The 22,122-nt window shown below is 49.3% G+C and overlaps 1 long non-coding RNA gene across 1 annotated transcript; it reads right to left on the bottom strand.

Annotated features, from left to right (window-relative positions):
- Positions 1–8,159: 8,159 nt before the first annotated feature.
- LOC125946535 (uncharacterized) lies at positions 8,160–19,545 on the bottom strand. The gene is made up of 4 exons (XR_007467649.1): positions 19,480–19,545; positions 18,340–18,416; positions 17,566–17,619; positions 8,160–8,543 (listed from the first exon to the last, which is right to left on the bottom strand). It is a non-coding gene; the product is annotated as an uncharacterized LOC125946535 (long non-coding RNA).
- Positions 19,546–22,122: the final 2,577 nt, after the last annotated feature.

Raw genomic sequence — 22,122 nt, 5'->3', positions numbered from 1 at the left:
TCGGCAAATTCATGCTGCAGTCATGTGGCTGGCAAGTTCACATTTCATAAATCGCCCTCCACTTGGCGCGTTTCCACATAACTCATTTACCATATATGGTGTTCATGACGCCGAAATACACTCGGCGCTTGTTACTGCGCCTTTTTATAATTTATTTTTTGACTCCGTAAACGACAGCTGCAGGGGAGACTCATTTTGATGTTACCGCCGTGAAAAAGGGGTCCCGCGTGAGACGCTTTCCGAAAACAATGTGAGTGTTCACATTGCTCTCTGCCTTAATACTTCTGCTGCTTGCATTGTATTTTTATTGGCTGCGCTGGACTGGTTAAGGCACCGATGTATATATTCGACGTAGCACCAATGATACGCAGTGCACCGCGTAGCAGGGTTGTAGACGTCATAATCTGTGCAAGCATTTAGCACGTGCAAAATGGTTGCACGTGCTCCTGAATGCTTCATAGCACGTGTAAGCACAAGTGCAAAAATAATAATGCGGTTTCTATGAGTTGGTTCTATCGATGAATTTTGACAATGCACTGTTTTACTGCAATTGTGAAGATGACGCGCCTCCGTACAGCGGCATCGCCAACGCTCGGCCCGCTCTGCTCGCGCTGTTGGTCGCTAGTGTTTTTGGAGACGGTGTTCCACGCTGCCTCGCCGTTCTTGGAACTCGTAGCGTCCTTGAAGGACACCGCCAATAAACCTCTTCTCAATTCGTGGAGGTGCTGGATTTCCCCCACCGCTTGCACCCTCGAGCTTCGAACCCGAACGCTTCCGCCCATCATGACCGACAACACCGACCCGCCGGCGCCCCAGCCCCAGCCCGTCATCTGCTCCGGGATTCCTCGGCAACGTGATCCGAAGGTCTTAAGTGGTATAGATGAAACGGACGTGGAGGACTGGATTATGTCGTATGAACGGGTGAGCGCGCATAACAACTGGGACGACGTCGAGAAGTTGACCAACGTCATATTTTATCTTACTGGCGGTACCCAACTCTGGTTTCATAACCACGCAGTCGACATCCCGACATGGTCAACTTTCAAGACGTCTTTCACTCAAGTGTTTGGTCGACCTGCTGTGAGCAAACTACGCGCTGAACAGCGCTTGCAAGCCCGTGCACAGCAGACTGGTGAAAATTTCACTAGCTACATTGAAGACGTCGTCGACCTTTGTAAGCGTGTCAATGCCGCCATGCCCGAAGCTCATAAAGTTCAGCACATCCTCAAAGGCATCGATGACAGCGCATTCCAGATGCTTTTGGCCGGGAATCCGCGTACCGTTTCTGAAGTAGTCACGTTATGCGAGAGCTACGAAGAGCTGAAGAAGCAACGCTCCCTGACTAGGCAGCCTCTGTCTACCGCCGACTCGCTAGCGAGTCTGGTTGCCGTTTCCGACCACTCTCCACTGCTTCAGCAGATTAAGGCCTTCGTGCGCGAGGAGGTTGCCCGTCAACTTTTCTTGGTCCCCTTCACTCAGGAGCCATCCTGTCGTCTGCCTTCGATGCTCCGTACTGTCATTGCCGAAGAGGTCGCAGAAGCTGTTCCCGTCGCTCACCACCAGCCACCTGTAGCCGCGCCTCTTCCCTATACGCAGACAGCGCAGCCTGTCGCGTATGCAAAGGAAGAAATGGTGTAGCAGATAGGCATAAATAGAGCAGTACATATCCAAGCTTCAAATAAAGACTGTGGAACTGAGAGCGTAAGCGCAGGGCATAGCTTTAAAGGCAAGCTATCATTGGTAGACCCAACGCTCGGGTGAGATCGCAACCCAGGTGCCTTTAAAGCTATGCACTGCGCTTACGCACTCAGTTCCACAGTCTTTATTTGAAGTTTGGATATGTACTGCCTCTATTTATGCCTATCTGCTAGAGCACTGCACGGGCTCGGGCTTACCCGAAAGCCCGGGCCGGGCTGGGCAGTTTTTTCACGGGCTCGGGCACGGCATGTGCTTTTTGACCCGGGCCCGAGCCGGGCTCTGGTTTTTTGACCGGGCCGGGCTCGGACTTTCTGGTGGTGTGCATGTAATGTGCAGCCAGTTATCCTCACGCGTATCGACTCTGAAAAACGTGTCTTTTTCGGTCTCGGCGCGGGTTCGGGCCGATTTCGAGCCGGGATTGGGCCGGGCTCGGGCCTAAGGCAAAGGGGTGGCGGGCCGGGCCGGGCGGGTAACGTAGATTATTTCCGGGCCCGGGCCGGGCCCGGGTCTCACCATAAAACGTTTGGTGGGGCTCAGGCGGGTAGGCCAAGATAAAAACGGGCCCGGCCCGGGCCCGGGCTGACAAAGTCGGCCCGTGCTATGCTCTACTATCTGCTACACCATTTCTTCCTTTGAGTTGACACGATACCGAGCAACAAAAAGTTTTTTTCTTGACATTTCCAAGGTATAATTGCAGAGGAATAAATCCAGCACCTATATACGGAATGTGCAAAAACAACCAAAAGAATTTTGCATTGATCACATAGATGGAGAATGCGCTTAAGACGAGATGATGGCGAACTGTTGCTATATAGGCAACTATTCCATTTGGATTAAAAAGGTAAAATCTATATAAACCATAGAAAAGCTTGGTTTCGGTGCCACTAAGTAGAAGGGACAGCTTGGTCATGCATTTCTTCCAGAATTTCATAATAAAAAATGATTCCAGGATTTCACGCACAGTGACAACTTTAGTTTTCTAAAGAAATTCCGAGCCTTGAAGCCGCGCAGCTTGCAGTGCCTAGTTAAGCACCCTGCCTTATTCCATACGCTAAAGCTGTGCGGTTTAATAAGGATCAGCACGCTCTTAACGTATTTCTTGAGGCAAGCGGCTTCTCTGCTATGCATCGCAAGTCGTGTGGCTACATGCCAAGTTTTCAGCAAAACTACAGCTTTGATTGAGCGCCAAATTGTGGAATAACTTTGATAGGAAGCATTATTTGCCCACTTTGGACGCTATCTATCCTATCTATCTATCATCTATCTATCTATTAATCTATCTAGCTATCTATCAATATATCTATCTATTTAGTCTCCTACGCCGTGATGTCTACATACTTGACCTGCTTGATGCATGCTCGTGTTCGCGATGCCATCGTCGTGACTGCATCGTCGCCATTGGAGCTCCGTCATCGGATTCACGAACCCGATTCTCGCGAGCTACCTGCGCTCGCGCCAGGTGGCGCGCGTAACAAGATCCGGTAACCTCGGCAGCGGAACACCCAGCGTTGGTTGCCTCCGTTGGAACAGCGATTGAAAAGCAACTTTCCCACGAGCGTTGATTTCTGAACGCCCACAGCTCCCCCAACACGCCGCCTCCTCGTTCCTCCCCACACTCGCGCCGGATTTTCACGTCCGGTCGCGTCAATACCAGGCCGCTTAATGAACCATCGAGGCCTGTTCATTTATTGCGATAGCAATTATATGGACACTTCAACAGGATTTCTGCCGTCGGCGTCGTCGTCGCCGTCGCCGTGAGGTTCCGTATAGATTCCAAGGGCGATAAAATCGTCGCCGCGCGCCGTATGGTCGAGCGGAAGCGCGCGGGGGACGCGCGCTATCACGGAGAGCAAACTTCCCCCGCGCTATCACGGAGAGCGAACGCACGGCGGAAAGCAAACGCGACCGTCGCGCGAAAAGCCGTGCGGGTATGTGAGGGAGGGAGGCGGGGCGACGCTGTGCTCCGGCGCCAAAGGCGTATCTTGCAACGGCGCGTAAGGGGAACTTGCCACTCAATCTCCCACGCGAAAGCAAGAAAGCGGGAAGGCCGCACGGGAGGGACGGGGGGGGGGGGCGCAGCTTCTACTCTGCCAACAACTGCCTTCGTACTTTGCCCGGATGTGGCCGTCGCCCGCACCATCTCTTATCTCCATGCGGCTCTGATCTTTGTATGCGCTGTGCATCCGCGGCTCAGTTTCCTTTGAAGCGATAGACCGCATAACCTTCGCCCGCTGCGATGGCTGCGCTTGCTGCCAGCGTTTTGACAGCCGTTGTCTGTGGTCATTCAGTGTGATCTATTCATGTGTGCTTGTGCGCGCTGACACCACGCTTGTTAATTCAGTTAGTAAGCGGATGTGTCCAAGTTTATACAGCCGATAAAAGCTGTATCCCTACTCCGAACCACATAACGCCAACAGACAACGAAGCCAAGGAAAGCATAGGGGAAATTAAGTGTAGTTGAAATTGGAATGTAGAAAATAATGAAGAAAAGGGAAATGAAATCGGACGAAAAGATAACTTGTCGCCGGCGGGAGCCGAACCCGCAACCTCCGCATTACGCGTGCGTTGCACTACCAATTGTGCTACGGCGACGGTCATCAATTCGTCCACTAACTTGGGTATTTATTTTTACTAGATCTAGCCCTAGGAGTGTTAGCCAGCGCCACTCTGAACCATGGTGGGCGGATGTGGAACATCCTTTTTAGCCCGATGGCGTCACGATACACGTGATCTTGGGAGAGCAGGTACGTGGCTAATAAACCGTCGCATGCTACCTAATGACATCAAGGCTGCCAGATTCGAGACCCTCGTAATGAAAGGCTAGATCTGAGGGGCTAGAAAGGCTAGATCTGAGGGCTAGATCTAGTAAACATAAATACCCAAGTTAGTGGACGAATTGATGGCCGTCGCCGTCGCCGTGGCTGAACAAAACAAGCTCGACACCCTCATACGAGCTGTCTACAAGCAAGCACTTGGCCTCCCGCATTATATCAGTACTGAACTCTTCAACCAACTAGGACTTCACAACACCCTTGCCGAACTCATTGAAGCACAACAACGCTCTCAGCTTGAACGGCTCACCCTTACTGAAACGGGACGCTTTATTCTATCTACGCTTGGCTTTACTTACCATCAGCAGCAGGGCCCCAAACAATCGATCCCGACTGACATCCGTAGCTGGATCCACACAGACCCTATTCCTAGAAATATGCACCCTGAATATAACAGGGCCCGGCGCCAAGCTCGGGCCGGAGCAATCATAAAAGCCTTTGCTCGTGTACCTGGTGTTACATTTGTTGATGCAGCCCAATATTCCCATGGCACACGATTTGTGGCTGTCGCCACACACGATGGAGTCCTACACCACGCCTCCAGCGTCATTACCCCCACTGCCGAAACAGCTGAAGAAGTGGCCATCGCCCTGGCCACTCTAGATCCCACCTGTCACACCATCGTGTGTGACTCTCGCTCAGCCGTCACTAACTTCAGCAAAGGCCGTATTTCTCCTCAAGCTCTTCGTATCCTCCGCCAGGCACCACACTCTAAAGAAAGCATGGTCTCCCTGACATGGATCCCGGCCCACGCGGGCACTGTCCACCCACACCTTCCCAACCTCAACGAGGTCACCCACTCCATTGCGCGAGGACTATAGTCAACCGCGCCGGAGACACTGGAGACGAGTTGGACACCAGGGACAGTCTGACTACTTACAACGATCTCGTTAAGGCATTTTAACTTAGTCGCCGAACCTTCCCCCCACCTCACCCCAAGTTCAGCCGGGCGCAGGCTACCACCCTGCGTCTGCTACAAACAAATACGTACCCTTCAACCGCCCGCCTCCACCTTATATTCCCTGAAGTTTACAATACCCCCAACTGCCGGTGCTGTGGCACTCACCCGGCTACGCTTCCGCATATGCTGTGGGAGTGCCCAGCAAAGTACACACACATTAACACCACGACCCTCTCGTCGAGGTTGCCTGAGGCTCTGCGGAGCTCCGCCCTCGACGACCAAACCTGGGCGACCCAGCACGCCCGTGAGGCGGCGGCGAGGCAAGCCCTCGACGTCCCCTCATGGGAGGCTTAGGCCCGGCCATCTTAAAGTGCTGGTTCCGCAATAAATGTTTATTCCTCCTCCTCCTTTCCTTGGCTTCGTTGTCTGTTGGCTTTATGTGGTTATGACTAATAAAATCGAGCCCCTCTGTTCCCATTCTTCTTTCGTATTTCATTACGAGGGTCCCGAATCAGGCAGCCTTGATGTCATTAGGTAGCATGCGAGGGTTTATTAGCCACGTGCCTGCTCTCCCAAGATCACGTGTATCGTGACGCCATCGGGCTAAAAAGGCTGTGCCACATCCGCCCACCATGGTTCTGAGTGGCGCTGGCTAACACTCCTAGGGCTAGATCCAGCAAACATAAATACCCAAGTTAGGGGATGAATTGATGGCCGTCGCCGTAGCACAATTGGTAGTGCAACGCACGCGTAATGCGGAGGTTGCGGGTTCGGCTCCCGCCGGCGACAAGTTATCTTTTCGTCCACTTTCATTTCCCGTTTCTTCACTATTTTCTACATTCCAATTTCAACTACACTTAATTTCCCCTATGCTTTCCTTGGCTTCGTTTTCTTTTGGCTTTATGTGGTTATGACTAATAAAATCGAGCCCCTCGGTTCCCATTCTTCTTTCGTATCCCTACTCCGAATAGCTCTCAACTAATTTGCTATCGCAATTGATGCTTGGCCTTTCGGGTGAAACTGCGACATTTTTTGTTGCTGCACACGGCGCCCGAGTACGACAATGCTGTGCCAGAATGCATTATTGCAATGCCATGGTGCATGTCATGGCTCAGAATGTGGGCGCCAACCAGCTCCTCACGCTCACAAACAAGCTCTTGGAAGACCGCAGCTTTGTCGAGAAGGACGCAAACTCGGACTTTGCCTTCCTCAAGAGGATACACAATTTGGTGTGCTACTGGGTGCAGATGAAAAGGGACTGCAGATGAAAAGGTTCCCAAATAATCGGCCAGCTAGGCCACGTCCACGCTTTCTGTCATCCTCACCATGTCGGAACTCCATAGTGAGTGCCTTCTCGAACCCAGGGAGAGACTCAAGCAGCCGTTTGACGTGCACCGCCAATGGGTGAATGATATAGCCATCGACCTGCTATAGCCATCGACGAAAATGAAAGAAGAATAAAAAAAGAGTTTCTTCGGCTCCTCCCTTTTCAGAGCGTGAAAGATGCCAGCGAATACACGCAAAGTGCTCCGAGTGGCCAGTAGCGCGGCAATGTTGCATGTATTCGTTGGCGTCTTTCACGCTTGGAAAAACACTTTTATCTAGGCTCTTATTGAGCTACAGAAAGTTGTCTCGGGAGTTTCAGCTGGTAAAGGCTGGCTAAGTTGGTCTCGTTGTCGTGCGCAGCATTGGCGAGCTGGGAGAGCGTGAGCTGGGAAAGAGTGAAGTTTGTGCTCGTGCTGGTGCTCGGCACGGGCTGGAGCCTCGGCTCCCGCGTTGGTCGTCGTCGTCTGCTTCCACAGCTGGCTGCGTTGCCGCTTATCATTCGAGCGTAGAATTTCACTTCTCTTCGGTCGTCGTAATGGGTAGGCCGCGTTTACGGGGGTAAGAGTCATTGCTTAAGGGGGTAGGAGCCATTCATAAGCAACTGACGACGTGTCCTAACGCATTTGAGCAACGTCACCGCGATCGCGCTTGCGAAAGCTCTAGTCGTCTACTTGCCGATTCTAGCGTGAGGGCTTCCGAAGCTTAGGCCAAACGTCAGCGAAGAGCCGCGGACCCCGAGTTGAGCGAGCGCCATGTTGAGGCTAAACGTCAGTGAAGAGCCGCCGTACCCGAGTTGCGAGAGCGCAATGCTGAGGCCAAATGTAAGCGTCGTCTGTCCCTCCAGGTACCCGACAACAGTGGTGCACGTATTGGCAACGCTAGTGCCAACTTCCCCGGCACGACGGCCAAATTTCAACGCGAGTTTCTCAACCGGAACGTTCATCATAGGCATGTTCGGTTGGGTGATGCCCAACGACGATACGCCCATTCTCATCGTGGAGGGCAATATTCACATCAACATACCCACCATCGTCACAGCTTCGCTGGCTTCACAATAGTGGAAGGGCTCTGAATATTTCATGTTGTTCTGCAATATTATCATTTACACTATTCATCTATTTATTTTAATTGAAAAGTTAATTAAATAATTTAGACTAATTATGTAATTAGGCGGAATGCAAAAAATACTCTGAATATCTCCAAGCGACAGCTAACAAAGTTACTTTGGTTCGTTCCTGCTACGTGGCATTTGCATATTTTTAAAGTTTAGCTTAAGTGAATTCAAGTATTTACACAGAAGACCGAGGCACATTTCCCTCAGCTGTGCCTGTCAGCTTTATTTTTCTTGATTATTGACTGAGTTACACTGAGGAAAGCACAAAAACTCATTGGTCTTAGCACGTCGTGTTTTATTAGGCTGTTACATATTATGTTGAACATCCAGGTGGTAGCGTAGTAGGCAAAAGGAAATTTCAACTTTGTGGCCCGTTCGGAGCCGGCGAACACAACTGGTAACAGCCGTCTATGCACTCGCGCTTGCAACCTTGGCGTTTACAATCTGTGAACATGCACTCGCTCGAGCAGGACTTGAAGCATTTGTTCAGGTGAGGGATCGAGCCACCGTCGTCATAGCTGTTAGGGCCAGCCCCAGCACGGCCTCGTCTTCCAACCGTTCCAGTCGCCGCCAATCTTCTGGCTGTGCACACGCTGGGCAATGAGTCGCACACGCATTCACCCTCGCAGCAACTAGCTCTTCTGTCAGGGCAGTTTACTTCATATTCAAATACCTAAATCAAAACCAAATAAAGACGCGGATATCACTATGCAGAACCTTATTCAGGTTGTAATATGAGAAAACAAGAAAAGATACTGCGTTATAAGTGTGCATAAATATATTTTCGCTCCATATTAAGCGTTTTCTTGCTACATTGCTGGCATTTCGTGCTATAGATGAAATTAAATGAACAGTTGCACAGTCTAAGCGGCTATGAAAAAGAAACTAGGCCAACCGCAGAGAGCACAGTATATGACTGATTCTTTACAAATGATGCTGAAAACGTTTAACACAAGGGCACCAAAAACTGATACAAGATTGAAGCCACATTATATGCAGTGATCATTTTTAGGTTTTACAGAATTTTTTAAATATCACCTGTTGCAGGTAATATAATTCTAATCATTGAGCTACCTTATTCAAAAAGGCGGACAATACTTCCACTGGAAATCGAAACAAATGTTTATATAATTAACTTCCTAAATAATTACATTACGGCATACATGGCAATATACGAATTGTAGCCGGTGAGTTGGCAAGGCGTTTCAACTTAAAATGAATTTCCAGAATGACATCAGTTTGGAGATATCCGCCTTCAAGCTCGATCGTCGTAAAAAGGCATGGTTCTTCCACTTGCCTGTTTAACAAAACGTTATTTATGCATTTGAGCACAACAATAACCAGAACACTCATGTATTTGGTCCCACACATTGGGAACTAATATCTAAAAACTGGTGTCACCTTCGAAATTCTTCTCAATTGAATACGTCAATACAATTTGATAAAATGCTCTAAAACCTAAAGGTCATCATCTTGTATATTTGCTGTCGCTTCTACCCCAACAAGAGCAGCTATTAGCGGACAGAGTGAAAGGCGTTCCCACACTCGATCTCGCCTTTCGGCAAGCTCGAGATTGGAGGAAGCGCACGCGGTGGCACGTGCATTTACGGTAGTTAAAGGGACACAGGGGCGTTGCCAGAAATATTGTGCGGGGGGGGGGGGATTCACCGGGGGGGGGGGGGGAAGGCAAGCGTCTGCTTTCTTCTATGTGTCGTGTTCGATAATAAATATCGGTAGTTTAAGCAGACTCTATACATGTATATAAAAGACATGGGACTCCCCCCCTCCCCCCCCCCCCTCGCGTGTGCTTGTGAAGAAATTAAGTAAAACGTAAAGTAAGCTCAGTAAAATACAGTAAGTACGACAGGTACAGTGGGCGTTTGGAGCAACGGTCTCTCATCGCGCCAATGAATGGACCAGTCTTCGAAAACGCATCATTGAGACGACCCGCCCGATCGGAGAAGACATCGTTAATCGTTGATCTCCGTTAAGCGTAGATGGCGCCGTCCTCGTCGGGGCGAAGTGCGATTCACAAGTCAAGGACGGCTATACACGTGAAAATGCACGTGTGACCAGGCTATATACCTACTCCCACGCAATAGCTTGTTCGCTGCGTCTTTGCGCTAGAAAACTTAAATACGCGCAAGAACGCGTAATGCTTCTTTTTTTTTCGAAGCTTTCGTCGCCCTGCTCCCTCATACGAAAGGGTTGCATTTCCTGCGGCCAGTGCATGGGCCGCTGTGTCTTCCGCTGTGTGCGAGCGTGCAGCCGTCATTTGCCTTTACGTCAACAGATTCATAATTGTACAGAATATTTCACCGCACAGCATAGATATTGCATGTGTACGCATTTTAAACAGTGCGTGCAACTCATTTCTGCTTCACTTACGCCGGTGCAAACAGGAAGCTGCCTTGTACCTCACAGAATCTCGACTGACTGGTGTACTAGTGATGCAGGAATGAACTCCGGTCTTGTTCAGTGCATAGTGCACATAATCAATTTCTCAGGACGCGTGAACTCCTACGAGAACTGTCGGCGCCTGCAACAAGAGTTTACTTCCGCTGTACTGCGCACAGCAGTAACCCATGCTTGTCGGCTGTCTGTTTCGTGCATTCTGTTGCGAGTCAGTGGAATTTCACTGCTGGCATCAACCCCTTCGTGTGTACATTGCTGGTTTGGGATTCCACAACACAACAGCAACTACCAGCCTTCCGTAATTGCTGGTTTGGGATTCAACAACACAACAGTAACTACCAGCCTTCCGTAGGGGCGCAATCACATACAAGAGACGTTTCGAGCGCAGACTAAGGCTACGTTCGCACTTGGGAAGCGGCAAGCGGGCGGAAAGGCCAAAGCGGCCGGAAAATTTTTTCCACGCCTGTCCAAGTTGTTCACATTTGTTTTGCTACCGCCGCGGCCGCCGCGGCCGCTTTCGTCCACATCCATCTAGTCTGCGTACGTTTGTCGGCGTGGTGGCGCTCATTATCGAATTTCGAGCGGTATGTTCATTCTTTGACCCACGCCGTCATCAAAAGTGATCATCTTGCACAACTTCGCGTGTCATCTGCGACCTTCGGTAAATTCCCCGTTGGCGTTCCGTAATTCTCCTCACACGGGCGCGGTAGCGCTGAGTCACAGGTTGGTGGCTAGGCGTGATTATATTTCTTTCATGGATTTTATTTACAAGTTGTAATAACATTTCATCATTTCGTATTGTCGGCGCCTCCAGGACACCAAAGGGGCAACAGGAACACCACAGCTAAAACCCGGGCTGGCCCTTGTATTGGGGCTCGCCAAAGTCTGCGCGTCCTACGTGAGACCTACGCTCCCATCAAGCGTCGCGACGAGAAAAGCACCCCGCGACTTCTGCAACATACCGTACACGTGCGAGGAGAATTATGGAGCGCACGAGGAATCTGCCTAACTATTGTCTTCCATGGAAGTGGAAGAAGAAATGGCTTTTATACTTCTACCTACTAGTTTTCTAGAAATGGACAATGAATAAACGGAAGACGCGGCACCTCGGAAACGGCAGTGGTGGGTTTGCCTGGCTTTGCTAAAGTGTTAGAAGTTGGGTCACGCCAAGGCTTCATTACCGCACCTCCGGTCGCGCGACGTTGAATACTATCGCGAGTATTGCTGACAGTACGTTTTAGTACCACTCTTGTCGTAGAGCAAGGGGTGGTTCTTGATCGCGTCGATCAGCATTGCAGCCTACACGTTTGGTGCCATCTTCAATTTTACGACCGGATGTTTACATGCTAGTGTAGCTTCTGGTCGAGCAGAACGACTTTCCGCCACGTTTCCGCTTCGCCATGGCGAAAAAATCGGTTCGAGACCGATTTGGCTCGCCGCCTGTTTTCTGCCTGTTTTGCCGCCTAGGCGGGCGGATTTCTCCAAGATTTTGCCGCTTCCTCCAGCTTCGAGACCAAGTGTGAACGTAGCCTAAGATCCTGCGTGAGCACGGCCTGCGCGAGCAGGGTAGCGGCGGAAATGTATACCGGAAATTTAGACCACTAGGGGTCTTTAACGTGCACCTAAATCTATACGGGCCTCGAGCATTTTCGCCTTCATCTAAAATGCGGCTGCCGCATTTGTTGCTGCAGAATGCGGCCGCCACATTCTCGCCCAAAACCTCACAGAGTGTCAAAGCCTTGACAAACACCGCGACAGTTGTTTTCCATATGCAGACATGATTCGCTGTAAATTACCAACCCAAACGGAAGCGCCCAGGAATGAAATTGTGATAGTAGCACCGGTTTCTTGAATTATGTTAACGCGAAGCGACGAGAAAAAAGGGTGGGTAAGTGCGGGGGGGGGGGGGTGCGCAAAAAATTTCGGGGGGGGGGTTGAACCCCCCCCCCCTGGCTACGCCCCTGGTCGTCGGCGTCACCGTGAGGTTCCGTATGAAGTCCCACGGCGATAAAATCGTCGCTGCGTGCCGTACGCTGTGCGTGCGAGTGAAAGCGTGCGATGGTGAGCCGGTAATCGCGCCTCAATGTAGCGCACGCGAGGTAGGAAGGCAGGCCGGAAGTGCGCGCTCTTCCTTCGCGCGCGAGGCACGGGGGCTAGGCGACGGAGAGGGAGGGGGGGGGGGTGCATTCTGCTCCGTCAGCTGCTGCTCACAGCACGGCCGCGCCGGCACCGTATCTTGAAAGCGATCTGCGATGTGGGCGAAGTGCGCGCCCGCGCGGGCCTCATCTTCAAAGCGATGTGTGATGGAGACAAAGTGCATGCGCCGAGTGCAGGTAGATTTTTGTGCGCTGTGACTTCGATGTTTAGTTCGCGTTCAAGCGAGACGAGAGACAGCGCAAAGGTCAGTTTGCCCGCTGCTGCTGGCGCTTTTTTTCACTCTCACAGTGAGTTTCCGTGGTCCTCGAGCGAGACGTGTTCATGTCTACCTGTGCGTGCGTGACAGCTTGCTTGTCTATTTAGTTAGTAAGCGAATGTTTACAACTTGGTGCAGTGCATTAAATTACTATCCTTGCTTCGTAATTTGCCATCGCAATCGATGCTTGGCCTTTCGCCGAAACGGTGACTTTTATAACAGCGAAGCTGTTAAACCTGGAAGAAAACAGTCCGAAGTCCGCAGAAAACTCAGCGCCGTTGCCTATCAACAACCAAGCCACAGCTGCGCACCACCTGGCCCCACCTCGCCTAGCCGCGCATGTGCCGAAACAGTAGCAATGCAGCAGCCGACGCCAAACCACGCCCACCGACTGGGAACACTCCGTGCAGATGCCGTGCCCAGCTACCGCAGCAGCTGGTCAACCGTTTCCCGCAACACCGAAGCTACCGGAAATAGCGGTACATGTCGCCTAGCAACCATCTACGTCTGAATTGACGTAAACACCCAGTTCCAGGCGCTTGGCCTCGGAGTTTGCCTTAAAAGGGGCTGCGCCTAGTCATGTCAACCTTCGCTAGATATCGACAAGCTAGCCTCCAACGCGTTCGGCGTCAGCAAGCAACAGCATTTTTGGTACTGTGCCTACCTTGGTTAGCCTGCCTGCGTTTGTGGCATGCCAGGAAGGCTGTAGCTCGTAGGCGCCGACGCGTCCAGCGATTGTCACGCGGAATGCCGCGAAGAAGAAAAGCTAGGTCGATCACCAGCTCCGCTGTTTAATCCAGCCTTGCACCACTAGTGCAAACTGCCCATGTTTCTAACAGCGAAGCTCTTTAAGCGAGCCGTAATTTGTGGTGCGTAGCCGTGGTAGCCATGGAAACCCAAAGGAGGAGGAGGAGGCGACTGCTTGCATGCGCACGCGGTCTCCTCCTCGGCAGCTCCCTGCCATCCCGACCCCTGCCTCTCGTCTCTCGGCGGTGCGCTGAGCCAGGAGGAAAAAAAAATTGCCCCCCACCTCCCCGAAGGGAATCGTGAGGAAATGCGAATGCATTTCTTGCGCCGAGAGTACACGGCGTAGTAATTTTAATGGCGTAAATTAAGGACGAGACGAGGATTTGTACCGTAACCATTTATTTACACATTCATCAGCACCTATTTGTGTTGTCATTGTACCTGACGGCCATAATCACAGCCTTGTGGTCGCTAAAGTGTACAGTCAAAGGGTCTTTGTGAAACATGCGCACGTCACAGTTTCGGGTAAAGGCGAGATCAATGCAACTTCCGTGAATGGTAGTCGGACACTTGTCGGACTCGGCGGAGGCACACTGCATAGAGTACTTTGTCCGCATGTACTCCATTCGTGAACTTTTCGGGTTCTTTGGAACGAGTTTGGAAGAGGAGGCCCCGACGACGAGCACGGCGACACCATCATCGCCGTCTGTGACGACAACCCTCGTCTGGCGCCGTTCAAGTCGTACCTGGTGTGAGCCTCGTGCCGCGAGTCTCTGGTCAACGGGCGTGTCCCTTCGATGAGCGTGAGTTTCGGCTACGTATATATAAATGGAGTGAAGCACGCGCCTCACTCTCGACCGTTCGCTGGCTGGGCGCCTCTCAAGGCGATGGCAGAAGTCGGTGAAGGCGAATGTCTGACGGCAACGCGCGCCTCACTGTCGACCGTTCGCTGGCTGGGCGCCTCTCAAGGCGATGGGAGAAGTGGCGCCCAGCCAGCGAACGGTCGAGAGTGAGGCGCGCGCTTCACTCCATTTATATATACATGCGAGCGAGCGAACGGGAGAGTGGGGCGCAGGGAGGTGAGAGAGCGAACGGCGAGAGAAGGAGCGGCGAAGCACTGCACCTACCCTCTCCTACACTCTCTCCACACACGCGGGAGCTCCGCCGAGTTCCCGCGATGCGAGCGCCCTCACAAGCCAGAGCGCGCTCCTCCTCTCTACTCACTCTCCGCTACTCCGCCCGCACCAATTGCTCCGATTGCTAGGGGCGAGGATAAGCGCGCGCGCCCGCAGCTGTTGCTATGGGAGAGGGAGTGAGAGCGGAGAGATAACACCTGCCGGCGCGCGGACACCGACAGACGCCTGACATGCCCCGACTAAGAAATGCATTCGCATTTGAAAGAAGTCGAAGCTTGCACTAGGCTGCGCAACGCTCAAGGCACAGTGAAGCTGGCCGATTGATATCGAGCGGCTAGCCTCCAACGCGTTCGGCAAGCAGCAGCGTTCTTGGCACTGTGGCTACGTTGGTTAGCCTGCCTGCGTTTGTGGCAAGTAAGGAGCGCTGTCGCTCGTAGGCGCCCACGCGTCCAGCGCTAGTCACGCGAAATGTCGTGAAAGGGAGGTACGTCCGAAAATGATCGCTCGAGAATACCTTCCTACATGCATAGTTAAGTTAAACCAAGCTATAACGTAGCAGCAACCAAGTTCATACCAAGCAGTAGCAGCCAGTGAGCTTCGCTGTTCCTAAGCTTTGCGCGACCAAGTGCAAACTTGCCTGATTTTTTTGCCTATCCTTTACGCTCTTTTCATATTTGTTGTTCCTTCGAAACTATATTGCTATTTGCTATTGGAACGTATAATGCTGCGCGTGAAAGACACAAACGCAAGGAACAAATATACACAGCATATTTGCTACCTATAAACTAAGTACGTTTAGACTACGGCAAAGCAGATCCTATTATATTTTTGTGGAATTAAAAGACGAGGAGGCTTGAGCTCAAAACAACGCCTTCTCTCGCATATAGAGAAGCCACATAAACATGCAAGGGACTCGTTTCCTCCCTTAACAGTCTGGGAGGAACACCAGTGTGAAAAGAACAAACAATTTTATACAGCGCGTCCGAAAAGTAACTGTGCAGTTAGAAGCAAAAATGTTATATTACTCGCCTATGACATGTAAGTTGCGCTTCCGATATGGTAGCGGAAGAGCTCTAATTCTTGAGATAACGCCGGTTCATTAAAGGACGACGAGAACAATTCTTACACACCGTAGGAGCTGCAGACATGCGTGACCCTGCCTAGTGCACAGATAACTCCACCAACCCTCTACCGAGTCTGTAACACAATGCAGCGTCATGTGCAGACATATCTTCAAGCCCGCAGTGGTCATTTACCGCATCTCCTGCAATGATCACTGCATTGCTGTAAGTAAAATAGTCGCAGTTTCGCCCGAAAGGCGAAGCATCGATTGCGATAGCAAATTAGTAGAGAGCTATACGAAGCAAGGACAGTAGTTTAATGGGCTATATAAAGTTGTAAACATTCACTTACTAACTAAATAGACAAGTACAGTGTAACACGCGCACATGTAAACATGAAGACATATCACTCGATGACTCGGAAACTCGCTGTGAGAAAATTTCGAGAAAATTGACCTTCGTACTGTTTCTCGTCTCGCTTCAACGCGAACTAAACGTCAAAAGCACAGCGCATACGAAGCTACCGGCACTCGGCGCATGCACTTTGTCCCCATCGCAGATCGCTTTCAAGATGACGCCCGCGCGGGCCCGCACTTCGCCCGCATCGCAGATCGCTTTAAAGATACGGCACCTGCGCGGGCCGTGCTGTGAGCAGCAGCTGACGGAGCAGAACGCACCCTCCCTTTCCCTCTTCTTCGTCTCGCCCCCTGCCTCGCGCGCGAAAGAAGACCACGCGCTTCCTGCCTGCCTACCTCCCTCGCGTGCTCTACATTGCGCAGCGATTGCCAGCTCATCCTCGTAGGCTTTTACCCGCACACAAGCGTACGGCGCGCGGCGCCGATATTGTAGCCCTTGGACTTTATACGGAACCTCACGGCGACGGCGACGCCAGAAATACGCTTGGAGTCTTCATATAATTGCTATCGCAATAAAATTCGATTTTAAAACTACCATTTCTGCTGCAGAATTGCCCTTCGGACATCCAGTGCACATTCTGAAGAGTGAGCTTATGCACCCTATTGAGCAAGCCTAAAAACGCAACTTGCCAAATACTAAGATGTAAGTCTTTATTTTTTTATTTTTTTTACTTCATTAGATGGGAATAAATTTCATCCGCTTCTGTGTTCTAGAGGCCAACTTAACTATTGCTCTTTGCTGAAGGAACAATGGCGACGCTAAGCAATATGACGTGATGCTAATACGAACGGAAGTAACCGATGTCCTCGATTTCCCCTACATAATATAGAAAAGATTGCTTGGGTGACAGTCATGTTTAAAAATTTAAGGCATCCCAAGAATCATTACAAGGACCTCGTGTGATGTGAGAAGTCAGTGAAGGTAAATTGAGAATTATTAAATTTTATTATGGACATTCACTCAGATGTTTATTTACATGTATTTCGAGGATGCATGACATCAAGCCGTTATAAAGCAAGACCCGTTTAATGCAAGTATTCAAACAGCCATTGTTCATACAAAAAAGTGCTAGCTTGAGCTGGTTTGTGCACGTTGTTATCCTATGAGCAACAATTAACACGTGGTACAGGACGAACGAGAAAAAAAGACAGCGTGCAGCGCTTCGACCAGTTGCTTCATTTCGTAATGTCGCATGCTGCGTTTCTCTATTTGGCTGCGTCATTCATAAGCGTCAGAGTAGCCTCGTTCTAACATCAGTCAGAGTTAATTGTTAAGGGCCACTGTGCACGGCGCTGGCTAATCACGCAGCTTACCGCAACGATTGCAAAATATTATAATACTTTGTTGTTGCAGTCTTTAAATATACCGCGAAATGGGACTCGAATTGTCCAACTTTATTCTTCGGCAAAACTTATTTTATCTTTAGCAAATATGCAAACTCGCGATACTGCCACTTCCCTATTGCGTGTTTAGCTATAAATTAGTTGAAGTAGATTACACACTTACATTACAGGGCATGTTATCATCGATACCAGGCCGGCAGACGTCATGAGGTGCGTGCTACAAATAACAGCGAAAATCAAAGTTTACCTGGGTTCCAAGAACAGCTCAGTGCAAAAGAGAAACTAGTATGAATTTATCTAATTAACTAACTGGATTATTAAAATCCTTCAAATACAGACAAATCATTTTAGGTAGTAGATGTGTCGAACATCGCACTTCTGAATTAATTAGGTTGCATAATATGCACAGAAGTGGGTCAGACTAGTAATTATTTGCAAGGACAACATTGAACTCGACTGATCTGAACCAGTAAGCTGCTGCTAATACATGTATTATTATTTAGCAAATGTAATGCAAAATCAGTCATCTGAGGTAACTGAATACTCTATGAAATGTATCAAGGACCAAACATCATCTTTGTGCAGTCGCAGGACGTGAAAAGTGCATGTCTCTCGTGTTTCTTTCTGTGTTCAATATATTCGCATTGTGATCCATGAATTAGCAACACGATAAATGGGTAGTGTGCCTCAGTGCCCAGCGAAGAAGTAATAAATTGGTCAAGTTCCGTTATTTAAACATACTAATTGTTTCTTTAAGGAAGATTAGAACTTTCGTGCGGCAAGAAAATGCACCTCTGTTCACCTTAGACATAATTTCCCGTGGTGCCTTTTTATTCCCTTCTTTTTTCAGCATGCTGTGCTGAAAGCGCCACCCTAATCTTCGAATATAGAGGTAACATAAAGACAAAGCACTCCTTCGAATACAATATAAGGTTACCCGCATGCTGCTGTATGCTCTTCTCTTTTCATTGGGCTTGACTTCATCTCCGAGACTTGCCGATAAAACGAATGGGGCTGCAAAGGAACAATTTGCTTCAAATATAATCCAACTGAAGCCAAATCTTCACAGAACCACGAAGTGCTACAATGAATGTGGCAGACGCAATCCCGACCAGCATCCGCAGCACCTAGTTTATTCTGAAACCTAGTGATGTGATTTGATGCACCTGAGGATGCTTAATATGTTCATCTCAACTCAGTAGAGGAAAAACCGGTTAACGAAAGCATTTACATCAATGAAAGTGCTTTGTAACTGCTGGTACCTCTAATTTTGATCAGATATTGTCCTCAAGAAACTGCGCAGAACAATCATTCCTCAAAATAGCTGTAGTAAGCAGGATGAGACTCGATCTTTAGTGGCCGTTCTTTGGCGGATACGATGAAGTCATATGGGTTATACTTAGATGAGTTAGAGAGGGCGCAGCTTAATATATAGCTGTGTTTACTGATCATGGACAAATTTCGGCAAAATGCAATGTACTTTAGAGGTTTCCGGCATAGAGAATAACCAGGTTTAAATATATTGATTTGGTCCTCGGCTCGAAATAAAAGCGTCAGGTTGCCAACAAATATGTGAAGTGATTTCATGTGACGATATGGAGTTACTTGCATAATTTATAGTGCATAAGGTTCACGAGTTCAAGTTAACTTCAATTCGGAGACACGCCCCGTACAGTAGGATACATTAAAACTCTTATTTCCTTCTGTGTCATTATTGTAATTTCTCTTAGTTTTCTTTCAGTATTAAGCCTACATCGGGCAGTACGTGGCCATAGGTGAAGGTGTGGAAGCGAGCTCCACCTATAAAATTTTTCTCATGGAGATGCCCTAGACGAAGTGATCGCTAGACAAGAAGTGTACGACCAGCCGTCGCAAGTTCTATCGCAAAACCCGGAGAATTATTTATCGTGTAAGGGAACGGGGCCTATTAATGAAGTGTATTTTGTGCCAAATCAAACATATCACTTGCTCCACAAGTCTGTATAACGCCAGCCTAACGCTAGACAAGAAAAGAATTGGCGCTTGTGCGATTTTCTGAAATGTGCACGGTGACACCAGTAAGTGTTGCAGTCCTTACCAAATAATACGGAGAAGTACTGCAGACGTAGCCATTTGGATCGGTGTGTATCTTTTCGTGCCATAGTGCGACAAAAAATAATTATATAGTTCTGAGTGGTACTTCACAGAAAGACGTCAAATAAATGTTTCTCAAGAAAAGCTGCTTTTGGAAGAAACAATTGTCTGTTACGGTAATAATAGCAACTCTTTACTAAACGCGCACTTGTTTGCCGATAAGCACACATGCTTTCAGGCGCCTAATTACAGAACCTAGAATTATACGAAGATGGAAAACAAAGCTTTTCCTCTGGGGCGTTGAAGACTCACATATTTGAAGAGATTTTTGCATTTTTTATTGAATCGATGTTTTTTCACTGCATATGATTTTGGGAAAAGAGTGCCATACCATATTGTGACAAGCAGGATCGCAAACGCTGACTGGGCAACATGCAGTGGCCCAAGGAACACCTGGTGAGCGCACTAGAAGATTCTTTAAGGGCATATGATGGCAAGTTGGAATTGAGGGTGGAGGAAGTGGTTCTTCGGATGACAAGCGGGATTAAGATTTAAGCTGATTCCGTGTGTTATACTGCTATATGGCCCACTGATAAGGAACTGACCGAAAGAGCATGTGGTGGTTGGAGTCTCAGTCAGCATGGATGTAGGGCATGTCTGAATTTGTCTGTCGGGGCATAATATTAAGAGTTATGCATTAGGGTACTCCGAGACGTTCTCAGTATGAAGATGTATGAAGTGGTAAAAGGCACAATATAACAATAGATATAAGGACAGCTAGTGGACTCGCCGCCGATGGTTGCTCCCAACGTTGCCTCCATGTCACCGCTGGTATGATTCAGGCCAAGTGCCTAGAAAGCGCCTAGAAGGCGATATCACAGCCTTCGATGCTTTCGAGAGTAAACATCGAGCGCAACCTGAGGACCACGAAATCACGCAGGCCATGCCTAAGCTCAAAACGGTTGATGACGAAGTGGACCCATGGAGGAAGTGAGGCTACGGCTTGAAGCAAGAAGGTGTAGTTATTTGGATTTCTTAGTTGTTTGTACGCAAGTATGCATGTCGCAGGAAGAATAACACTGATCAAAGTGTATGTTTGCCGCACATAATGCGTATGGTTTATTAACTCTATGACATATTTTTCTGTTGTCACTTACGTATACAGAATGCACAAAAGTGCAGCCGCGCCCACCTGCTCTACAGAACCAAAATAATTTTGTGTGTGAACGATGCACTAAATGACAATTATTTTTTTTTTAGCAATCACACAAGCTAGCAAATCAGTTCCGGTATATTTTAGGCTTATGAACATTGCCAGCATTGTGGACTACTTTCTTCAAGGAATTTTTTCTTGTGTTACCAATTATATGGACACTCGAAGCGCCTTTCAGCCGTCTCCGTCACCATCGTCATCGTCGTCGCCGCGAGGTTCCGCATAAAGTCCAAGGACGATAAAACCGTCGGCGCGCGCCGTATTCTGTATGTGCGAGTGAAAACGTGCGAGGGTGAGCATTCGGTCGAGGCTCTATCTCCGCACGCAAGGGAGCGAAGCGGGAAGGAAGCGCGCCGTCGTCCAGTCGCACGCAATCGTCCGGAGGGAGGACATGGAGGGGGTGGAGGGCGCGTTTTACTCCGCGCCGCTCAAGCGACCGCGCGCGTCCGCCGGTCTGCAAGGCTCCGGGCGGAGGCTAGGAAGGGGGGAGGCCTCGTACTACGCCGCGCGCTTCCGCCCGGGCGGCTGTATTTTGAAAGCGATCTGTGGCGGGGCAGAAAATTTCCTCCCTGCGCTGTGTTTTCGCGGTGCGTTGATGTGCGGCAGGACAAAGGTCAGTTCACTCACTGCTGCTGCCGCGCTTACTCAGTATACAGCATTTTGACAGCGAGTTTGCCCGGTCATCGAGTGAGTTGCGTTCATGTTTGCTTGTACGCGCGTGACACCGTGCTTGTTAATTCAGTTAGTGTGTCTATGTTTACAAGTTTATACGTCCGATAAACCTACTATCCTTACTTTGTATAGCTGTCCAATAGTTTGCTATAGCAATCGATGCTTCGCCTTTCGGGCGAAACCGCGACATAAAAAAGAGGTGTATAATATGATTGGCATTATAGTTGTCCCATTTGGTAATAGTTATTCCTGCCTTACACTTCTCTATTAGGTTCGTCACAGTGGGCAGCTCCGATTTATTTTCGACAACTCAGTATTTCTAATATGTACCGAAAATACAGTAAACCATTGTTATTGCATACCGCCACTAAAAGAAAATGCCATCTCGCTGGCTGGTAACGCACACCCATGACCTCGTCCACAGATGAAGAAATTGTTCAGCATAGAGCCACTTGAATGAATATTTAAACTCTTCCGTTCCGAATGAACACGTGTATAACCCGCCTAATTTTCGCGGGCACTATCTATCTAATATGTAATGTACCAGTCTACTTCTGATGCCGTCAAATATCGCGGCGGATCGTAGTGGCACTCATGGCAAAACAAGTACCGCATGATAGCAGCGATTGTGGAGCACTTCCGCCTTTAGTGCGCAAATGATTTCACGAAGTGGAATAAACTCTTGGTTTTATAGTTCTGTGCATTCAACACACGCGACATACAAAGTAGGTGCTAATTTATCTGGAAACGCTTGAGTGACAT

Source organism: Dermacentor silvarum, chromosome 7 (genome assembly GCF_013339745.2).
Source record: "Dermacentor silvarum isolate Dsil-2018 chromosome 7, BIME_Dsil_1.4, whole genome shotgun sequence".
In the NCBI taxonomy this organism is placed as follows: domain Eukaryota; kingdom Metazoa; phylum Arthropoda; class Arachnida; order Ixodida; family Ixodidae; genus Dermacentor; species Dermacentor silvarum.
Note: the sequence above shows the minus strand (reverse complement) of the source record. Positions and strands in the feature narration are given on the sequence as shown.